We start from the raw sequence: 6,764 nt of genomic DNA on the forward strand, positions 1-6,764 counted from the left end.
CCTTACCAACTGAGCCAATGGCTCTATTTGCAATTCATACGCGCTCAAAAATACACATAGAAAAACAAAACCACAACCGAATCAAACGCGCGCCAAGTTTGAATTAGCGAACCAGGGGATGACACATCATCATCTTCCCCGACCAAATAGCAAAAAAACCTGTAACATTAGCTATGGATTTGCTACGAAAACTGTTTGTAGCATTCAGACTTAAAAAATAGCGATTCGCGCATGCGTTCACATAAATAGGGCGCGACCTATCAATCCTCTTCATCTTCATCTTGCGAATCCAGCCATGCTATTATTTAGCCCTAATTTTATCCCTACGGAAAACCCCTAATTCAAAACCCTAGGATCTTAAACGGCCTCCAATGGCAAAACGATATTACACCATGCAAACTTCAACTTAACGATCCAGAAACGCTCACCACATGATAACAAAGCATAACATACAAACAATTTCACATAAACATGCAAGGATTCGCCTACTCGACGTGAATTTCAGTGCGACATACCTGGGCTTGTATGGAGAAGTTCTGGGGTTGCTGATGACGCGTGAGTATCCCAATAGCTTCAGAATGCTCCAAGGAACGTGTACCAAGCCTTATAATCCTTTGACTCTTCCTTAATCCCCAGAACCGAATTGAAGTTTTTGGTGATTTTTTGTGTTCTTGATGATGGTTTTCTCTGCAGAAATTCCTCCCCTAATCTATTGCTCTCACTTGTATACTTATAGGAGAACTAATTTAGGTCAAAGAGAGAAGCCCAAAGCCCTTGAATCCATGGTTGCCATTTTAGAAGAGATTTGATTTGAAAATATTTCTAAAATGTGCTCAATTCCAATCTAATCTTACCAATCTGATTTAGCACGAAATTGGATGAATATTATGGCATTTAAGTGATTGAATTTGATTAGAAATCAAAACTAAAACAAATCTTGCACATTTCCTTTATTTATTTTGATTTAAAATATGTTTAAAATGAATAAAAATTCACTAAAATTATATTTAAAAATCAAATGGTCGTGGGATTTAATTTAGAGGTTCTTAGTAACCTTATAATCAAGATTGGGTCATAACAAGATAGGCCCATTTGCAAAGTTTCTTAATTTGAACCTTCTTTTTTCACATTTCGCCTTCAAAAATCACCCAACTTTGATCAATCATATCTCACTCAATTTTTAAGCTATGAGGGAGTTCTAAGACTTTTTGGAAATCTTAAGAGGTCCTCTATAAGCCACTTTGGAATATATTTTTCATTTGGAGCTTTTATCTTGATTATATCCTCCTTGGAAAAAACTGCTTTTGAAGGATGCCTGAAAAGGACCTGTAATCTTTTGCACTGTATCTCTCAAATGAATCATTTCTAGCCCTGGCTTGTGAGAGACAAAGTTGTAGAGAATCCAATTTCCTTCAGAATAGGCTTTGAGTGGGGAATTTTTGATGTTCCATGTGAAAGTTATGCCCAGTCAAAGTTGGGTTGACTTTCTCCTAAGAAACCCTAATTTGAACCTTTTTTGTATTTGTTCATCTCTGAGTTTCTATTAATGGAATCATGATCAATCTTTGATCAAATGATGGTTGTACTTCACATAATAGGTGTTGACCAAAATTGGGAAGCTTTGACTATGCTCTGGTGGCGGTTGACTTTTTAGGTCAAACCAGTTGACTATGGATCTTCTGGACTTTGGAGTGAGTGGTCTTTGGGACTGAAACCTGAGCTTTGCATCATTGTGAATGGAATATGGGAGGGCAAATTTTGGGGTATGACAGCTGCCCCTGTTCAATCTTCTTGAACCTGAAGAGGTGGAAGACGATTGGACACTAAAATGCCCTGAAATTTGCTTGCATAGGAAAGGAGATCTGTGGAGATGGGCTTATAGATGCCATCCATTTGATTGTATCTGAAGAGATATAAAGTAATGTCTTACATAAGAATACCTGAAGAGGTTTCTGGAATGGATACGGAAATTTGTCTTGAAGAAGACTACCTGAAGAGGCTGGAAATGTTTTGCAAAGACTACCTAAAGAGGTTCTTGGAGAGGACAATGAATATCTTAGAGAAGACCACCCAGAAAGGTTCGTAGAAGATCTTAAAGAAGACTGAAAAGGTACTTAGAACAGGAATGTCTTGAATAAGACTACCTCCAAAGGTACTTAAAACAAGAATGTCTCGAAGAAGGCTACCTGAAAAGGTTTTTTTTTTGGAATGGATGTAATACGTCTTACACAAGACTTACTTAGAAAGGCTCCTGGATAGGATACGAGATATCTTAAACAAGATTACCTAGAGAGGTTCCTATAAAGAGAACGATATGTTTTAAACAAAACTTCCTAAAAAGGTTCCTACAAAGGACATGAAACGTTTTAATCAAAACTATCTAAAAAGATTCCTATAGAGGATATGGAACGTTTTAAACAAAACTATCTAAAAAGATTCCTATAAAGGATGTGAAACGTTTTAAACAAAACTACCTCGAAAAGTTCCTATAAAGGATATGAAACGTTTTAAACAAAACTATCTAAAAAGATTCCTATAAAGGATATGAAAGCGTTTTAAACAAAACTGCCTAGAAAGGTTCCTATAGAGGGCGTGGAATGTTTTAAACAAAACTACCTCGAAAAGTTCCTATAAAGGATATGAAACGTTTTAAACAAAACTATCTAAAAAGATTCCTATAAAGGATGCGAAACGTCTTAAACAAGATTTTCCTATAAAGGCTTCTAAAAAGATATGAAGCGTTTTAAACAAAACTACCTAGAAAGGTTCCTATAAAGGTCGTGGGACGTTTTAAACAAAACTACTTATAAAAGGTCAGGATACGTCTTACACAAGACTGCTTGGAAAGGATAGGATACATCTTAAACAAGATTGCCTAGAAAGGTTAGGATACGTCTTAAACAAGACTGTTTGGAAAGGATGATGATTGTCTTGGACAAGACTACCTGGAGAGGTAAGAAATTCTTTGATTGCTTTTGGATTGTCTTTGAAGAAAGACTTGGAATGAGGTATCGGACTTGTATCTGTGTGCGTTGAGATTGAATCGTGGATACGATCGCATCTGTACTGTAATTGGATGATGACATCCTTTTGATTATGAATTGACCTGAAAAGGCAGCGTTAGTTTTATGCAATGTCATGATGCATGTGTCGTGTAATGACATTCTCAAAATAAATGAGAATTATGCATGTATGCCTATCCCACACTGCGGGATGTGAATAGTACAGGCGTGAGAAGATCGAATATGCAACAATGCTCTTTGTATGATGCTAGTGTGATTTCCTGAATATCGGAAATTTTGAGAGATGTGCCCCTTGATCTGAAGGAGGGACCTTTCGAGGGAACTCGAATTTCACCGTGTCTTGCCTGATATGCATTGCCCCAGTATTTGAATTCTTGAAAGATATGCCCCCCAGTCAATAGGGTTCTGGATTGTATGCCCCTGTTCTAGGAAAACCCTCTGAACGTGGTTTCCCCATCTAAGGGTCTTTATCAGGAATGATCGTCTTTGATTAGGCCAGTTTAGAGGTCTCCTTGATGCTAAGTGTTGGTTTAAATATGAAGCAGATGCTGAGTCATGCGTTTCGATCGCGCCTGACGGATAGTGATTTGCTGGGTACTCAGAATGAGATGATGTCTTTTATAAGATTACCTGAAGAGGTCCTTGGAAAGAAACGTGAACTTGTCTTAAATAAGACTGAGCTTTAAACAAACTCGAAGGGATGTGTTGTGTAAAGGGTCAGAAATGTCCCTATAGAGGATAAAGACTGTTTTTCAGGAACGCGAGGTTTTGAACAAAACTCAGGGAATACATCTTGAAGAAGACTACTCTAGAAAGAATGGTGAACTGTCTTAGAAAAGACTCTGTACTTTAAATAAAGTTTGACAAGGTTTTTTGGAAGCGTAGGAGAAGTTTGAATATGTCTTAAAAGACTAACTGAAAATAGTTAAGAAACGTCTTACAGAAGACTACCTAGAAAAGGTTCTTGGAAATGAATATATCTTAGAGAAGACTGTCTGAAAGGGTTTGAAAATAGAAAGGATAAGAAGGCGGGTCTTAAAAAGACTATTTGGAAAAGGTTCCTAGAAAGGGTAAGAAGTATTTGAACACGTCTTAAGGAAGACTACATGGATAGATTGAAAAGTACCCTATAAATGTTCCTGAAAAGGATGTGAGAGTGGCATTGACATCATCTGATACTGAGCGACCTTTGCAACGTGCCCCCAGGTAACGGGCTTGCCCCATGGGCTATTCAGTGTCCTTGAGAGATTCCATGGATCTTGATTTGATTGCCCCATGTAAATGGGATAAATGACGAGTTATGCCCCGTGTGCATTTCAGCTATCCCAGTCATGCGTGAGAGATGCTTCTTCTTTTTGACAAGCTTTTAAAAGCTACTTCGTCAGTCAGTAGGATTTTTAGACATTTAACCATGCCCCATGCAACTTCTCCCTGATGTTAACATTTAAATCTATATAGACAAGTGTACTTTATAATGAAATGCAAATGCATACGTCTGTCTTGAAAGTTTGAAAACATTTTTTGAGTAAAACAAAGTTTTTTTTTGTAAGAAAGTAATATCAACTCAAGAGTTATAGTAGACCTTAAGGAGTCAGGATACCTTTAGTAACGCTATGCTTTCGAACTAACCATGCTTCAGTTAGGACTTTTAAAGGTTGTAACGTGGCCTGGTTCACGGTTTAAAGAAACAAAAGATAAAGGCTCAAAGTTTATTTGTACCCATCCCAATCTTCGTGATGTTCTCCAGTCCTATGCTCAGTCAGCTATGCATTTAGTCTCCAAAAGAGTTTGGGAATTGTGACATTGACATTTATGATGGTTCAAAAACCAAAGGTTTATCTGCAAAGGCAGTCATTCTCCTTTTTTGTAGTATTTCCTTTTGTCGAAGGTACATAGTAACCCTTTTTTCGACTTTATTATCCCTAACTTTTGCCTGAACTGTTTGTTTTAAAACTACAGTCAGCGGGATGCCCCAATTTTGCCTAAGTTTCCTTAATAGGTTTTGACTTAGCGGGCTCTTGCATTGCTTTCTCTTTTTTTTCTTTGCGGATATTGACTGCCAGGCTTAATCATGACGGAGAACCATCGGTGGTTATGTTCAAAGGAACAGTTTGGAATAATTAAGTTAACTGAGCGGCTACCCTACCCCAGGTTATATATTACGGGTTTTATTTTGTATGAAGGAAAACTCCTACTTCTTTGGGCTCAAAGGGGTTGACGAGGGATTAACATCCTTATATCTCCATTATTTTAGGGATTGAACAAATGCCTGTACATCGTCAACACGGTCTGTTTGAAAGCATAGTGCATGAAATTATGGTATCGTTTTCGTCATTCTCCCTCTAAAGGTGTAAAACTTCCCACTAGAGTTGAATATCACAAATGAGAAAATCGAGTAAAAACCCAGTTTTAAATATAGTGAGAACACTAGGAATGAATCAAGACAAACGTAAGCAATGCATTAATGATTTTTTGAAAAGTACATAGCATATGTCATAAGACTAATGTTTAAACAAACGGGAAGAAATTGCGAATGGAAACAAAAATAATGATCTAAGAAATCCTCCTTCTAGCCACCTACGGTGTTAGACTTGCTAGGATCTTCGAACTCAATGAGCCCTTCTTCAATCAAATCTTGGATCTTGTGCTTCAATGGACCACAATCCTCTGTGTCATGACCAGGACTATCTGAATGATAAGCGCACCTAGCATGATGCTTGTACCCGGGAGCGGGGTTAGCCGGAGCTGAGTATGGAGGCAGCAGAGTTACCAAGTTCTTGTTAGAACAAGATTTGTTCTTATCAATTATCTTAGTTTTGATGATAACAATAATATGAATTTTGCTTAAGATAATATGGTACTCTAATCCAATGCAATTTCCCTTTCAGGAAATATATATAAAGAGTACGCATAATTCAGCGCTCAGAAGATGTGTCTCAAATGGTTCAGCATGCAACATCAGAACATGGTCTGGCAAGACATCAGAAGATGGTCGAAGCAGAATCAGAACATGGGTCTATGAAAGCATCAGAAGAACATGAGATCAGAAGCACTGAAGATCAGAAGATGGTATCACGCTCAGAAGCACTTCAAGGTCAGAAGATCAGAAGATGCTGTGCACCAAGCTGTTTGACTCTGATGATATTCAAACATCGTATTCACAAACATCAGATCAGAAGGAAGTACACGTGGCAGACTACGCTGACTGACAAAAGGAACGTTAAAGCTACTAAAGGCTACGTCAGTAGACACAGCGTGAACAAGGCTCGAGGTAGTTGACAAAAGCGTATAACATTAAATGCAAAGCTGTACGGAACACGCAAAGCATTAAATGCATTCAACGGTCATCTTCTCAACGCCTATAAATATGAAGTTCTGATGAGAAGCAAGGTTAACGAATTCGCACAAATACAATTCAAATTAACTTGCTGAAACGCTGTTCAAATCTAAACTCAGAATCTTCATCTTCATCAAAGCTCACTACATTGCTGTTGTAATATCTTAGTGAGATTAAGCTTAAATTGTAAGAGAAATATCACAGTTGTGATTATCGCTTTTAAGAAGCATTTGTAAACTCTTGAATAGATTACATTAAGTTGTAAGGAACTAGAGTGATCAGTTGATCAGTATACTCTAGGAAGTCTTAGCAGTTAGCTGAGCAGGAAGTCTTGGCAGTTGGCTGAGCAGAAAGTCTTAGGAGTGAACTAAGCCTAGAGTGATCGTGTTGATCAGTAGACTCTA

The sequence above is a fragment of the Vicia villosa genome, linkage group LG1 (assembly GCF_029867415.1).
Source record: "Vicia villosa cultivar HV-30 ecotype Madison, WI linkage group LG1, Vvil1.0, whole genome shotgun sequence".
Taxonomy (NCBI): domain Eukaryota; kingdom Viridiplantae; phylum Streptophyta; class Magnoliopsida; order Fabales; family Fabaceae; genus Vicia; species Vicia villosa.